We start from the raw sequence: 17,811 nt of genomic DNA on the forward strand, positions 1-17,811 counted from the left end.
AAAGCAAAGACGTCCAAGGAGGGGTTCCTAAGCTGCTGCGTCACAAACCTAAATGAGCCAGATTACTTATAACAGTACAGCCTTTAATTAGTGATAGTATCTAATGGTCATTAACATTTTAATTTAATCAACTTCTTGTTTTGAAGGAGCACTATGGTGTAAAATCAACTTTCAGAGCTTTACATCATGTTATATTCTATTACCTCATCCAAAACATACCTGTAGTCCTGATTTGATTATTTGATGCATGTGAGAAATCCTTTAAACTCCATAGCAACCGCTATGCAAAACTAGTCGGACCTGGATCTGCCTTAAAGGACGATGCTTGTTCTCTGAGCTGCAGTTTCCAAGCTTCCACTGCCAACTCCCCCACTCAGCTCCTTCAGACTAGCAGCAGAAATGAGCAAACACCTGATGAAACTATGCATGTGTTGAGCTCATTATATGAGCTACTTCTAAGTGCAATGCTGGTAAAAATGTTAAAGGGTTAATGGAGCGATGTGAGATGTATATTAAAAAAATAATTGGCTGTTCCTAGAACTGCACATTTCTGGACTGAGATGTCTGATGTTGTTCCTGTTTTAGCCACTGCTCCAGTTTGGGGGTGACTGCCCCGAGGGCCCCGATGACCACAGGCACCACTGTGGTCTTCACCTTCCAGGTCTTTTCCAGTTCCTCTCTGAGGCCCTGGTATTTCTCCAGTTTCTCCTTTTTCCTGATGTTGTAGTCACTTGGTATTGCTACATCCACCACAACGGCTTTCCTCTGTTCTTTATCCACCACCACAATGTCCGGTTGGTTCTCCATCACCATCTTGTCTGTCTGGATCTGGAAGTCCCACAGGATCTTAGCTCGGTCATTCTCCACCACCTTTGGTCCTCACTTTGATCTCGGGGCTTCCAGTCCATATTCTGCACAGATGTTCCTGTACACTATGCCCGCCACTTGGTTATGTCGTTCCATGTATGCTTTCCCTGCCAGCATCTTGCACCCTGCTGTTATGTGCTGGACTGTCTCAGGGGCCTCCTTGCACAAGCTACACCTTGGGTCTTGTCTGGTGTGGTAGATCTGAGCCTCTATTGCTCTGGTGTTTAGGGTCTGTTCCTGGGCGGCCAGGATGAGAGCCTCTGTGCTGTCCTTGAGTCCAGCTTTCTCCAGCCATTGGTAGGTTTTCCTGACATGAGCCACTTCAGTTATTTGTCGGTGGTACATCCCATGTAGGGGCTTGTCCTCCCATGATGGTACCTCCAGCACCTCGTCCTCTGTTCCCCATTGCCTGAGACATTCGCTGAGCACATCGTCCGTTGAGGCTTTGTCCTTGATGTATTTATGGATCTTGGATGTTTCATCCTGGACAGTGGCTCTCACACTCACTAGTCCTCTGCCTCCTTCCTTACGGCTCGTGTACAGTCTCAGGGTGCTGGATTTGGGGTGGAACCCTCCATGCATGGTTAGTAGCTTCCAAGTCTTAACATCTGTGGTCTTTATCTCCTCCATTGGCCAGCTAATTATTCCGGCAGGGTATCTGATTACTGGTAAGGCATAGCTGTTTATTGCACGGATCTTGTTCTTGCCAGTGAGCCGGCTTCTCAGGACTTGCCTTATTCGTTGGAGGTATTTGGCTGTGGCTCCTTTCCTTGTGACCTCATCAAGGTTGCCATTTGCTTGTGGTATTCCCAGGTATTTGTAGCTGTGCTCTATGTCTGCTATTGTTCCTTCTGGGAGTGAGACCCCTTCTGTGTGGDCGACCTTCCCTCTCTTTGTAACCATCCGACCACACTTCTCTAGTCCGAATGACATCCCAATGTCAGTGCTGTAGATCCTGGTGGTGTGGATCAGTGAGTCGATGTCTCGCTCGCTCTTGGCGTAYAGCKTGATGTCATCCATGTAGAGGAGGTGACTGATBGTGGCCCCATTCTTGAGTCGGTATCCGTAGCCAGTCTTGTTGATGATTTGGCTGAGAGGGTTCAGGCCTATGCAGAACAGCAGTGGGGACAGAGCATCTCCTTGGTATATGCCACATKTGATGGACACTTGTGCAAGTGGTTTGCAGTTGGCTTCAAGGGTGGTTTTCCACAGCCCCATCGAGTTTGCAGTGAAGGCTCTTAGAGTCCTGTTGATGCTGTACATCTCTAAGCATTCAATGATCCAAGTGTGTGGCATTGAGTCACAGGCTTTCTTGTAATCAATCCAAGCGGTACACAGGTTGGTGTGTTGGGTTTTGCAGTCTCGGGCGTCTGTGTGGTCTACAAGGAGTTGGTGTTTGGCTCCTCTGCTATTTATGCCTATGCCCTTCTGTGCCTTGCTCATGTATTTATCCATGTGCCHRCTTATCTTAGCCGCTATGATGCCTGACATGAGCTTCCATGTTGTAGAGAGACAGGTTATTGGCCGATAGTTGGATGGGACTGAACCCTTCGAGGGTTCCTTCTGKATSAGGATTGTGCGCCCTTCAGTTAACCATTCAGGGTAAGTCCCATTTTGTAGCAGCTGGTTCAGTTTAGTTGCCAGTCGCTCATGGCACATAGCATTTTTATAATAACTGAAGGTAACATAGTTACTTGATTGTGCTATAAAATCGTACTGCTTGGAAAACAATACTGCTCCTTGAGAATTTTTATACTTTTAGATTAAAAAACATAATTCACGCTGTTTTGGGAGAGCCAGAAGTTTTATCTCCTCTTGATTGTGTAAATGTTTGCTTCTTAATGAGGTTTTTAATCATTTTTGTTTTTAATTTAGTGAATTGTAGGTAAATCATGTTAGATTTCAGCCGGTCTGGAAATGAAAAATCTGGAGTGCAGCTTATTTCCCTGCTCTTTGCTGGAGTCTTTGGGCCACAGAGAGCTTTTTTGTTTTGTTTTTCATAAACACTCCTCTAGTGCTTCCTATAACCCCCTCTAGGACAATTGGGAAGTCGGAAATGAGGATGTGTCACATTTTCAATTTGGTTGGGTGTTTTTTTCCCCCCAGCATTTGTCTGCACCAGTAGCGCCTGCAGCTGTGCGCACTGTGCTTACCTTGAGATTTTCCTATAAGTAAAGGAAAAAATGTTATTGAATCTTTTTATTATCTAACAATCCTTGCTATAAGCCAGTTTTTCTCAAACTTTTTCAGGCTGAGAACCAATAATTGACCAATTTATGCATATATTTCTTTGACTTTTGCTTTTATCATTCTACTTTGAAGATTGCAAGACTTAAAAACCAACACAGTCAATGTCTTTGATTATTCCTTATTTTTTTTCATTTTGTGATATTTGTCTTTGTGTTAAAGATGTAGTTCCGTCACCTGGTTGACCGACAATGATATCTTCCGCATTCTTGCTGAGCGTCGTGCTAAGACTGCGGGAGGGTTAAACAATTAAATCTAGTTGAAGCTTTGCCAAAGAGATTACAAATCTAGCAAACGTTGCTTCAATTCCAATATTCCAACATATGCATATAAAAGCAGATTAGATCCGCTGTTCTTATGGACCATACGCATTATGCACATTGTGGCCTGTATTTGTGTGGTTTTGGTTTGTGCTGGTTTTGTGCCTAATGCACATGATGCGCGTTGGAGATGTGGTTGTGCTCGTGAGGGTCAGGTGCAGTGACAGTATTGTGCACACTCTCCGATAATACTCTGCAGGTGGCGCTCCTGGTCAGCACCATGTAGCTAGAGCAGCATGAAAGAAAGGTTGTGTTTTTTTTTCACCCACACACTCAAACAGGGAGTTGAAGGTTTGGTACAGCTTACCCTTATTCAGCCCCCACTGTATTAATGCGGTAGAACCACCTTTCACTGCAGATACAGGTGGAAGTCTATCAGAGTTGGCCTCTTGCAGCTCTTGCCTGTTCTTTCTCTCAAAATAGCCTAATCTCCATCAGATTGGATGGTGGTCTGTGAACAGACTTTAGCTATGTTGTCATCAGTGGTTGAGAAAGTACTCAAAAAATTTACTTAAGTAAAAGTAAAAAAGTACTGGCTTTTAAAAATACTTGAGTATTAAAAGTAAAAGTACTTGCTGAATAATACCTAATCCCTAATACAATATTAAGTGAACCGATCGTATTTAATTTTAATACATTAGAAATGTGAAATTTTAATGAACAATGCCACAGATAAAGCATGTTTTTATTATGTTTACTCTGTAACATAGTTTAGACTTAGACATGTGATTCTATGCATCATAATTTCAGGGATGGAAACATCTTGTCTCCTGTCCTAACATAGCATGAACTTCACTTCACTAATGGCTTTTATTTTTAAAGAAATCCAACAGAAAGGGGATGGAAAGAAGGTGGGTGGGGGAGGACAAGGAACCAAGCGGTCACTAGCAGAGTTGTAGTCAAGACCACCTACCCAAGACTAAGTCAAGACCAGCAATTTTTTTATGTGACAAAAAAAAATTGTTTACCTATCAAAATTGTTTCTCAAATTGATCTGAAAGATTCACATTCCCATAAAACCCCTAGATATTAATGAGCTTCAGCTTATTAATAACCCGTTAGTAGGTCGCCATCTTTCTTGAAGCAAAGTATGGGKGTGACGCTAACCAACCAATTGGGGAAGTTGTAGCCTGATGACGTGCCTCTCCTCATTTGCATTTATTTTTTTTCTAAGTTTTGCGGGGAAATAGAATGTGATAAATAAGAAAATAAGGAAATACTAAATGAAGAGAAATTGGAAAATTGGAAAATTAACAATTTTTCAAACAAATGTTAAATGAAAAATAGATCAAAGAAAAATAGGTAAATAAAAAAAGGATATATGAGAAATTGATTAATGAAACTGGAAAATAGAAAATCAGGTTAATGGAAAAAGGAAATTGAAAATTTGTTAAATTAAAAAATAGATTAATGAAATATGGGTAAATAGATAAAGGGATAAATGGAAAAATGGACAAATGAAAAATAGATGAATGAAAAAGAGAAATTGATAATCTGAAAAATAAATAAATGAAAAAATTGGGTTAATGAAAAAGGGAAATTGAAAAGTGGTTAAATGAAAAATAGATTAAAGAAAAATGGGTAAATAAATAAAGGGATAAATGAAAAATAAATAAATGAAAAATTGGGTAAATGAAAAAGCTAAATTAAAAAATGGTTAAATGAAAAATAGATTAATGAAAAATGGGTAAATGAAAAATTGATAAATGAAAAGTATATAAATGAAAAAGGGAAATTGAGAAATTGATATAAAAAATAAATAAATGAAAAATTGGGTTAATGAAAAAGCTAAGTTACTTATTTAACAAATTGTTTATTTATTTTCACTTTTTTTCCTCTTTGATTTATTTTACTCATTTATTTATTTAATTTTGGCTGAAACAGCTCTCCATATGTAAATTATACCAGTTGTGATTTACAACCGAATGTTGTAGGAGGATGGCTTAGTTTAGCTCTCGAGCAAAAAACACCCTCAAGACAGCGTAAAACCTTTTTTGCAAAATTAATACATTTATTTAGAATTTTACCATTTGCATCTAATGCACATTGATGGAAACACTATCTGTGTTTCCAATGACTGTAAAATTTTACAAATTGGAATTACAAAAATAAATGTTTATTGGAAACATGCCAATGACAAAAAACTAGTTTTTCCATAAAAAGTTTTTGTTCTAGGATGAGGTGTTTTATTTAGATGCATATAAATTGGTATACTTAGCAAAGCTGCAATGAAAACACTGTTTTCACATCATACCAGTTGTGATTTACAACCGAATGTTGTAGGAGGATGATGGCGAGGCATGTTTTTTAAGGACTTATTGCTTGAACAAAATTACTCGGGTGTGATTTTAACTGTGTTCTTTATTTATTGGAAACACTGCAATTGCGAAATTGTGTTTTTTCGACATTAGTGTAATATCAGTAAAGTACTGCGTACATTATAATGGAATCACAACTACCAGTATTTAATTAAGTCTTGCTGCAGATTATAAATTAGACTTTGGCCTGAATTATGGGCCATTCTGAACTCAATTGCAATTATGTCCACCTCTCTCCTCACAAGCTCTGACCATCGTCCGTATCCCTGCACAAGTAAACAATCCAATTTAAGGCACTTTAGAAACTGGAAGTTGGAATTTTAGAAATGAAGACGCACCTATTTCTGAGACGACTGTTGTGCAGCCTTTTGAGGTTTCACCATTCAGTCTTGCTGACCTGTAATGCTGATTGCTTGCATTAGATGAACAAATGTAGGGAGTGGTGATCACTGGGGTGTTGAGTGGCTGTGGGTGTTGATAGTGGATTCTGTGAAAGTCCTTAGTGGGTGTGAGTGGAGTTGAGTGAGATGTGTGATGCAAGCTGTGGGGACCGCTTGGATTTGCTGTCAGCAAGGCATGAAAGAGAAGCTGAACTCAAACCTCCATACTCCACTCTCTAATCCTCTTTTAGCACTGATTATTCTTCACCTTGAAGCCTTTTGGTGCCTTCTCACACTTGCTGTTTACTTTTGAAACTTAGAGGCATTTCTTAAATGAATTTCTGTGGCACTAGTGGCCTTTATTCGATAGTAATCTGACAGGAAGTGGGGAAAGACATGTGGCAAAGAAACCGAGGTCTATAGCCTCACCCGCTCTAACCACTGCACCTAAGCTTTTCTTTCTGTACTAAAGTTCCAAAGGTTTCACTCACCTGCATCATCCAATCGCCGCATCACATTCATCCGCCGCCAACCCATTAGCATCAGACCATGCCCCGTCTCAGCCAATCATCGATCAAGCTTCCGTTTAGAAGGACCTTCATTCATGGCATCATCCGTTTTGCTCAACCCACCTCCACCCCTTCTACAAGCCCATGCTCCTGGCTCTTCAGGCCTCCATCCTTTCTCTGGCCTCCACCACCAGTGTACAGGCCCCAGGATAAAGACATCCCGTATCAACATCGGAAATGCTCATCCAGGCTTACTTCAGTTCACAGCACAATCTCTTCTGCTGGGGTCCGAGCGCCAAAGAACTTTGATTCATTGATGTCAATAAACTTTCTAATCACTGTTTTCTCTGTCTGATTCTCTCCAGATTAAAATATGCACAGCAGAAACATAAGCCAAACTGACACACTGAGAAACTGCAAAAATGCTGGATTTCAAAAGGGATCTTGGCAAGAACCCAAAACACCTGGAAGGGCTTCCAACCAAAATCCTTGATATTCATAACAATTATGCAGGAAAACAATGATTTCTACTTGAGGCAGAAAAAGTTTTATTCCATTTTTAATTGTCTTCAGTGACTTTTCTTGTTGCCCCCAGTTCTGCAAGCTTTAATCCTCTTGGGAAGTATTTTGGCACTTTCACTCTCAACACAGCAGATTTTAAACACCGATCTCCAAGGTCCATTTGGGTCTTGATGACCTCAGGCTACTTGTTAAGCTTCTTCAACAGCCAGTTTTTCTTTTTTTTTTTTAAGTCCTCCTGAAGCTGATTTGGATGATTTTAGTGATGGCAAGGGCTTCGCATTTCGTAGCTCAGCTCTCCAGAACCCACACTTTGGCTGAATCACACTAACAAGAAAAAACTTTAGATCTGTGCGCTTATGTCAGCACCTCCCTCCAGCTACCGCTCCCTGCCTTCAGTCATTCCGACATCAAGTTAGACAAATCCTGTTTCCTCCAGACCTAAAGAAAGCTTAGATCTGCTGAGCATGGTCTCAAAAGACTTTGTGAAAGCTGGAAATAAGACTGATTGTGCAAACTCCAGCCTTAAAGCTTTTATAGAACAGAATAGAAATATTCTATATTGTTCCTGAGGTGGAAAACTCAAATGTGCCAGTAGATTGTTAAAGATACAGTTGAAACTAGAGGTTTATGTACACTGAATAAAAATACTCATGCAATGTTTTTATCTTGCTGTCTGAATTCAAATCTGACCAAACTTTTCTTGTTTTAAGTCAGTTATACTTAGTTCACACTGCAGGGTTGCAATGCCAATTTTTTCTTGCTACAATTAAAGATGTGTCACTTTTGGATTGACCAAAATTGTTTCAATTTGTAAATTTGCAAACAATTTTGCAAACACTCATCATCATGCTATTTATTCTGTGCCTGTCTGGCTGTGTTTCTGTCATCTCAGAAGAGTGATGACGGTATTTCTTTTTGTGTGTTAACAAAAAAAATACATGTATTCTTTGCGTCAACAAAGAATACATTTATTTAGTTTGAAATGTGCAAACTGACTCCAGAACAAAACCTTCATTATCCACACTGAAACGTGTCATGTACTGAAATGAGCTGAAAGGCCACTCAGAGGAGAGGAAGCTGTTACTTCAAAAGACCCAAAAAAAGCCAGGCTGCGGTTTGCAAAGGTCTGCAGAGACAAAGAACTTCATCTCTGAAGATGTGTCCTGTGGTCTGATGAGACTAAAGTTTGTTCATGATGGCCATCACAACATTTGAAGGGAAAAAACAGGATATTAAACCATCTCAGCTCTTTTGTATGACCTGGGGAAAGTATCCACAAGATTCAAAAGATTTATGTGTGAGATCATTGTATTTTAATCTATACCTTATGTCTCCCCTAGGTTCAAAGTTCAATCTATGTCAACATTCTATATGAAGGATTACAATGCAGATCAGACAAGCTGTTCACTTAAGTCAGACTGAAGATTCCCAGTCCTCTGCTGAGATACTTTGGTGTGACAGCTCATATAGACAACCCGGATATAAACGGTAGAGACTCTTTAGTCTAGACAGAGCAGCCGCTGAGCGCGGGTGGATGTGTCTGCTTTCTGTTCTCACTCTTGCAAGAATCAATAAAATGTTGGTTGAGTGAAAATCATTGATCTCTGCTTGGTAACTTAGAGTGACAGTTTCTTAGGAGGGTTTTTTTTCTCAATTTTTGCTTTTTTTTCCATTACCACTTCATAAATGAATGATGTCATGAGCAAAGAACAGTAGCTATGTCAAAATATTGAAGCAGAATCTAAAAACATCAGGAAGGAAGGTAAAGTTTGTCAGCAGATTGGTCTTCCATAGGGACAATGATCCAACCCATATTCGTACAACCCAGTGGTTCCAAAGTCACTTAAGACAATGTCAATGTGTTGGCGTGACCTTCACAAAGACATGATCTCAATCATAGAGAACTTTTGGGCATTTATGAAAAGCCGTATGAATGATTTGTCCTACAAACCTAACTCTGCCACAAGTTTGGAATGAGCCAGAATTCCAGGAAGGTATTGTGAGAAGCTTGTGGAAGGAAAAACATTTGACACAAGCGATACTCTTCAAAAGCAGGAAGTGGACTACAGTGTGGGGCACTATGGGTAACTACAACCTAAACAAATGCACAAGTCTATTGCTAGCAGGAGAAATGGCTCAAGGTTATTTATCAAAGATGAAAGAAAAATCCTACAACCTCTAAAATCTGATGCCGCTCTACTTTTACTTACTTTTTGTGAAGAAGGAAGTTGTGCTCAGTGTCTCCTTCAGATGCTTTCATCTCATTTCCTTCAGTGGTTCTCAGTGACACCACATGCGAGGAGGACAACAGGTTTTTCAAAACGTTTGGTTCGTTTGACAGTATAGGGTTAAAGAGAACCGCACCAGCTGGAAATGTAACAAATGTTGCACTTTTGCTCAGAATCCACTGGACTCCTCAGGTGTGAAAAAACCTTCACTGACATAATTATTAACTGCAAAACAATGACTTTTCAGATTTTTATTTGTAAAAAAAAAAGTCTGTTAAACTGATGAATAATCTTACTTCACATCAACTTTAGTAAAACAAATGAACAGATCATCACCTTTCCAGCAGAAGTCACAGCTCATCAGGACCAACGTTGCCTAAAGTGGTCCTCCAGTCTATGTACACAGCTCTTTGACTTTCACATCAGCTTGCATTCACAGCAACCTCAGTTTCTGCAGTCCAGGTTCAGCTTGAAGAAAGAGAATTTTGTACAACTGCAATTAAAAGGTTTAGAAAGGCTGTTATCAGAGCTGTGAAAGATGCTGCTAACCCACCATCTGGATGCACTTAATCTGTCTGTAGCTCCAACAGGCCAACATTTGGGCAGTTTCCAGTTGCTACGCAGACTTCTGAGAATGTTGTGCATTGGAATTGTGTGCGTATATGTGTGTGTGCAGACCACTCCGGGGTGTGACTGAACACATTGTAGGTCCGTAGACCTTGAGCGCTGCCAGAGCTTCTGAGCCAAACTTCACTTCAAACTTGACTGCTTATGAAACCCCGCTGAATCAGAGTTCTTACAGACCTCAGAGTGGGCCTATACTCATAAAGCAGCACCAGTAAAAAATCCATACGGGTACTATAGCCATATACGCACACACACGAACACAAACACACACACACATCTTTTCAGGTCCTGAAATAGCTTTCAGCCTCCCACTCCACCTTATATAATCTCCCAGCACGGAGATCCATCCTCTGGTAAAGGCTAGGGTGTGTGCAAGTGTTGGTGTGTGTTAATGCATGTGCCTGTTTGTGTGTGCACATGTGCGCCTCTGCTTCTTGTCTGTGTGAATGCCAGTGTGTGGGCAGCGGGAGCGTCTTGATTTGTGTGTATACGTGTGTGTATGTGTGAGAGTGTGTGTGCGTGAATGGAAATATTTTGGATGTTTCTTTGCCGAGTCCTGCTGGTACCTCAGTGTGTGGAGAGTTACATAGCATGTGCTTTAATTGAACAACTCCTGTCTTATTTGTGCCATTTTGACCATCATGTGTTGTGACAGCTCAGAGACCTGGTGATATGACGAGACTTGAGTCTTTAAAGGGGGAAAAAAAACTATATTCAGCAAAAAAACAAACAAAACAAAAACTAAAGATGTTTACAGATGTCTACATGAGAGTATAAAACAAACTGAAACCTCAGAATACGCCACCTGGGGATTTTTTCACATTCTGTCACAATACATCCACAAACCTTCATATATTTCATGGTATTTTTAGGTGGCAGAAAAGCAGGAGTTGGTAAAGAACTGTGCAATGGATGAAAAATGTTTTACAGATACCAACAGGATATAAACAATATTTATGGTTAAACATTTTTTGCGGTCAGATCATTTTACAGACAACAAACCTATCATTCGAGTTTGAGAGGAAACTACTAATTTTGTGTACATTCAGGTTATGTTAGGGAAAAAAACAGTCAAGATGTTAATTAGATTAAATGAAGATTTTAAAGGATTTAGTCAAAGCAGACATTTGAGTGACACTGGAAATCTGACATTACCGGTAGATCTTAATACGCATTCCAAAGTTAGATTCAGTCAGCTGCAGTATTTGCAGATTTTTTTGTTTTTAAATTATTCTAGGGAAATTATGTGTATTTCTTTTTTGTAGAGCACATTTAAGACATAACAAAATGCTGGTTGGAAGGGTGAAATATGTTGCTGCAATACATCAATTCTGTAGAAAGTCTGCTCAGACGATTGATTAAAAAAAACTGCATTTTAATTTGGTGTGATACTTTCATCAATTATAGTGTTTCAGTGAAGAAAATATAGCAAAAAATCTATATGAGCACAAAAAAAATCAGGTCATATACAAACTGAATAGAATTTGAATCTACTGGTGTTCTGTTTTGAGGCACCATCGAACCCAAACACAGGTAAGATGCAGATGATGTCAAGTTGAAGAGATATTTTTAATGAAAAAACAAAAATTAAGACAAATAGTACAAAGCCCATGATCAAATCAAAATTCAATTTTTTTTGTATAGCACATTTCAGCAACAAAGCATTTGAAAGTGCTTTACATATTAAAACACAAAAACACAGTCATGCAATATTGAATAAACAATCCAAAACATTCAATTTCCAGCTGAGTCGAAGTTCTGCCCTTCAAATTGGCAGGAAAAAAAAAAAGAAACAAGGGGCGGGGGTGGACTCCAACCCGCACCCTTTTTCTCCCTAGCGCTTGAATCCGGGTTGGGATTCAAATCCCAATTGTTGTTTATGTTCTAAACAGGTGGGTTTTAAGTCGAGATTTAAAGGCACCCAGTGTTTCAGCTGTTTTACAGTTTTATGGAAGTTTGTTCCAAATTTGTGGTGCATAGAAACTGAATGCTGCTTCTCCTCATTTGGTTCTGGTTCTGGGGATGCAGAGCAGAACCAGAAGACCTGAGGGGTCTGGAAGGTTCATACAGCAATATCAGATCTTTAATGTATTGTGGTGCTAAACCATTCAGTGATTTATAAACTAACATCAGTATTTTAAAGTCTATTCTCTGAGCTACAGGGAGCCAGAGGAGGGACTTTAAAACTGGTGTTATGTCTCTATCTTCCTGGTTTTAGTGAGAACAGCAGCAGCAGCTTCTGGATCAGCTGCAGCTGTTTGATTGATTTGTTAGTCAGACCTGTGAAGACGCTGTTGCAGTAATCAATGCGGCTAAAGATAAACGCATGGATGAGTTTCTCTAGATCGTGCTGAGACATAATCCTTGAATCACACAAGGATTCAAGGATTTTTTTATTGTCATACCACCTTGGAAGTTTGTGGTACGGAATTTGTACTCAGGTCCCAGATAAAGAAATCCACTACACAAAAAATAAATAAATAAAATAGAATAAAATAAAATAAATAAATGAACATAAAGTAAATTAAGTGATGTAGTTATGTGTCTGTGTCTGTTATGTGTCTCAAGCTATGAGGTGAAGCTGCATTTGGTGCAGCTTGAGTTCAACAGCCTGATGGCTCAAGGGAAGAAACTGTTCCTCAGCCTAGTGGTCCTGCTCTGGATGCTCCTTGGCCTCCGGCCTGAGGGAAGCAGCTGGAACAGCCTGTGTGCAGGATGGGTGGAGTCCTTCATGATGAGGAGCGCCCTCCTCCTGCATCGTGCAAAGGGAAGTAACAAGGAAGTAACGGGGAATCTGACATTGACTAAATTCAAAACAGCCCCACACAGAGGAGGGTGGACCTCAGATCAAAATACATCGTTTTCATATCACATTCCAGGAACTTTGAAACTGACAGCCATCTTAGTAGACAGTTGCTATGGAGTTATGCCAACATTTAACAAACCACGAGCTTAGAAATAACTTATAAATATAGGTACATTATAACTATTACTTGATGACAATTTTTGAGTGCTCTACCCACCTCTGTGTAATACTAAAATAAATATCTGTGATATTTACTGTAGTACAGAGGTCTCATTCTCGCGGCCGCAGGACGATGTCTCGTGGCCCCCACCGTGATATGAAAGTATAATATTATTGTGGCCCACAGTGTGAGTGGACCTCTGAAGGAAATCCCGCCCGCCGTTCCTCATCATGGCTGACATTCGGTGCTACATCGACTTCATGCACACTACGTTTCTAACAATAGTGTGGCCTGATGATGGACCGGTCCGGTACCAGTTTCCCTTTCCTGCAGTCGCCATTCCGGTACTTTCTACCATTAACAAATGCCACGATCAAACGCAGAGAAAGGCGACGGCTACTGGGCTGCTCGTCATCAGCCGCGCTGTTGTGACAAGTAGAAGCGGTAATGACGTCACGCGTCGAGACGTTCTCCAGCTGGCTACAGACTTCTATAAAACGTAGAACAAGAGCGACGCCAAGTGGAATAAACTTAGGGTGCGTTCACACTGCAGCCTGAAGAGACCCAATTTCTTTTACGTAATGGGACCTGTATCTGATCTTTTCATGACAGTCTGAACAGCACAGTGGAAAGAAAAACAACGATGATGGACTATAATGAGGATTAAGTTGTTAATATGCTGCTCCGGTTGGACAACAACTTCAAATATGTAAGCTAAGCTCCAGAACACTGAGAACGCTGACGCTATTGCGCCCTCTACTGCGCATGCGGGACACTTTCAGGTCATTCGCCCGTTCAGACTGCATAACACATACAGGTCGCATATGTGTGGCTGTGGGAACGGCCCGGTGAAAAAAATCCGATTTGACAAAAAATTGGAATTGGGTCACTTCAGGCTGCAGTGTGAACGCACCCTAAATTTTGTCACACCCTCATCATGTCTTTGTCAAAGTCAAAGCCTGCAGTTCATGTATTGGAGAAATAATTAAATGTTGATGACATTTGAGGATATTTTTAAAATGTTTTTTTGTGAAATCCTTTATGCGGCCCAGGCTCTGCGTCCAGCGGCCCCCGGGTAAATTGAGTTTGAGACCCCTGCTGTAGTACCTACTGCTGAACTAGCAATTTTCTTAGTTAACAGCTTTTATCTGCAAGCTAAGAGGATTTATTTTGCCAGTCACCAGAACCCTGATATTCAAATGAAGAGTTCAGAGATCCTTTAGAAAGCAATCGAGACACTGTATGAGTCCATGGATTTCAGGCTGCAATGGTGTTCATATTCTGTGTTCACTAAGTAGTGAACTGTCATAGTAGGAGATTGGAGACAGCTTGTCCACATCATCTGACATGTTTTCATTCTCTGTCTCATGCAATTTTGTTGATCTAAATTTCTCTTGCACATTGGTCAAGAGTTTCAACATTCTTTCTTTCTGTTGGACTTGAAGCCTCGGTTCATCTATGCTTTGAGCTGTTTGCCTACTGAGATGGCGCAGATCACTTCCAATTCAGACTTGTTGGAACTATGTATTGTCCAACACATGATGACAACTTGATGTGGACAGATTTAAATGACTTAAGGCTATTGGGTGAAAGGCAGTAAGTATGTGAGCACAAACAGCAGAGTGTTGCTCATTTCTCAGTTTTTCTTGCATCCTCAGGTCACCTATGCTGTGCTGTCTACTCTTCCCACAGAACTAGTGCTGTTCAAGTAGATCCACAGGTTTCCTGAATCCTGACTTTAACTTTTAAGCTTGCATTTTCTGCATGTTGCCACAAGCAGTAACCTATTTCATACACGTGAGCTGAGATTAAAAATTCAGATTCTTTGTAATTTGTGTTTTTCTCTCTGACTATTTTCATCCTAGAGTCAGTTTAATCTAAACTAACATGTTTATTCTGTATGTTTGTTAAAAATATTATCTTCTGAGCTGATTAGATGCAATGGGTACAAACTCTCAGTGTCATGGCAACACGAGTTTCTCTGCACGTGTCTTTTCATGTACTCAAGTGTGAGTGTGTAGGCGGAAGCAGGCTGGTAAAGCCGGCCTCTGCATCAGTTTCTCGTAGAGCGTTGCTGCGTAATGTGCTTTGTAAGTTTTCACGTTGTTACGTTTCAAGTAATTCATCAATACTTACGAGTGCTGCATGCTGAAGTCAAACAGGTGTGGCTGGTTAACAGTGTGGTACATTCTCTTTATGCCAGGGTTGAGGCTTGGTTGGAAGATTCTTAAGTCAGTTGGAAAAAAAAGTCTAGTATAATTAACAAGTTTTCCAAAATGGGAAAAATATCAATGATTTATAAGGAAGTATTTGCACACATACGTTCACTTTTAGTAAAATCCAGCTGGCTTATAAAAAATACTTATAACTACCTGTTTTAATAATTCAACACTAAATATACATTAATATGCATTAATAGACACAGTGGAATCTGTCTTAGCAGTACAGTAGCTGGTAACGTCCATAGTCTTCTTTATCTTCGCTCTTCGAGGTTTGACCAATCAACGCCTAGAAAAGTGAGTAGTGTTCCTGGATTGGCTGCTTTGAAAACCACACACAATAGCATTCCAGGTACCCAAACTGCATTTTCTTTTAAATAGGTTAGATAAATTAAGAATGTGTTAAGATGAATTCTCCCAAAGGGCTACTTTTCAAAACTTCTAATTATTTGCGCTGCACTCATTTCAGATCTATAATAGTAGCATAAGTTTAAAAACCAAATCCTGAGTCCTTAATCTTCCACCTGATGGTTATGTTTTATTTTAAGCTAGTCCAGCTAACAAAATTATGATGAAATCAAAACACTGTAGCTTGTTGTTGTAATGTACCAAAATGTGAAATATTTTCACAAAGCATTATACAGCCATGGAATCTTTTATTTCTTTTTTTCTAGAATGTTTGTTCACTCATCATCACCAAATTAAAATGTTAAAAAGTGTATTTCTGCCCACAAAAAGCAAGGAAGGTTTAAGGTCAGATTTTTACTTAACACTGAATAAAAATATTGGGCATTTTTCTATTAAAAACTTTCTATTCCTTACCGTTCTCCAGTTCTTGTTAATAACAGTGCAAACAATTAACAACTAAACCTCCATAATATATGATTGCTCCTTTTTATTGCACCCCTTGGATATTTTAGTGCATCAGTAAGCATTTTCATTCTGCCACTAACGTTGCTTGTCTAATAAACACAGATGCATTTCAATAAGAATTTGTCTAACTGCTTTGAAAGACTCTGACTGGAAATTTTACGGCAGATGGTGAAAAGAAAGTCTAACTGGATGTGAGCCTGCCGCTAATTATTAAACACAACACGCAGGAGCTAGTGTTACAGACAAGGTTGTGTCCTTAGACGTCCTTATTCAGCTCTCATGCCTAACTGTTACTCCACAATGCCTATGTGTTCATCCAACTCGTCACTGCACCACACCTCCCTGTTTTAGCTGTATTATTTAAAGGAACAAACTTTATTTGCCCCAGTTTTTAGATAACTGTACAGAATTTCTGTACTTATTTATTTGAAATATACCACCAGACAGACACACTCTTAGAAATGGCTGTAAATTTACAGTGTAATTTCCAGCAGTAACATACTGTTATTCCAAAATACGGTAGGATATTGTCAATTTGATGTCTTCTTCTCTTGTCACCATCAAGACTGACGACTGGCAGTAAACTACCGCAAAATAATTGTACAATACAGTTTTTTCCTAGGCAAGACATTTTACTTGTATGTGCATCTTAGAGAACCAGAATTTAAAGACAATATTAAACTGGAAGAAAAAAAATACTTTCCATAATAAATCTTTTAGGGAATGAATCAAAATCTACAGAACATCATCAAAAGTGTTAGATTACCAGTGTTGGTGATATATGTTAAAAATACAATGTTAATTAAACACTTGTTTAGTCAAATTTAAAGATCGGTTTGTTAGTTTCCCTAAAGAGTTTTTGTTTGATAAAGAGTTGCTCCCACAATCGCAACGTATCTGTGACGTCACGTGTTGCCCTGGAGACAGCAGTATGGCGTCTTGCCTGGATCTTATCATAACAAGGTAAGTTCCACAAATCTATTAAAACATGCTCTTTATGTTCTCTCTTTAATGTATTTATGTAATGTAATGGTGATGTATTGTCTCATTGTTTGTAACTTCCTGGCGGACATTATACCACAATGTATGCTGTGTTTATACTGTTATGTATTCTGTATCTCAATAAAGATCTATTAAAAAAGGTAAGTTTCATGTTAAGATCGTCATGTTTTTGATTTTGATTATTTTTTATGAATGCATTAACTTTCTGTTTGCGCAAGAGTATCAACTTATGCTTAATGTAAGTTTATTTGTTTGGATGTCGCGGTACGACTGTTCAGTACAGAGGTGCTCAAGTCCAGTCCCTGAGAGCTGCTATCCTGAAACTTTCAGATGCTTCCCTGCACCAATTATCACACCTGAATCAAATGAAAGGCTGGTTAGCAGGTCTGTTCAGAGCTGATCCTGGTCTGTTGGAGTTAAGGTACATCGAAAAGTTGCAGGACGGTAGCTCTCGAGGACTGGACGTGAGCACCCTTGGATTATTATTTTTGTTAGCAGCTAAAGCTAGCCAAGCAGGTGTAGGTGTCTTCAGGTGTTTTCCCCCAGGCTTTGAAAACAGCAGTTGTCAAACCACTGATAAAAAAGAACAATCTGGACAAATCCCTACTGCTGAATTACAGGTCAATCTCCAACCTCCCATTCATCAGCAAAATTATTGAAAAAGCAGTTATTTAAAAAATTAAATAACTTCCTAACAATAACAAACTGCTTTGACTCCTTCCAGTCTGGTTTT

The sequence above is a fragment of the Poecilia reticulata genome, linkage group LG15, assembly GCF_000633615.1.
Source record: "Poecilia reticulata strain Guanapo linkage group LG15, Guppy_female_1.0+MT, whole genome shotgun sequence".
Classification (NCBI taxonomy): Eukaryota; Metazoa; Chordata; class Actinopteri; order Cyprinodontiformes; family Poeciliidae; genus Poecilia; species Poecilia reticulata.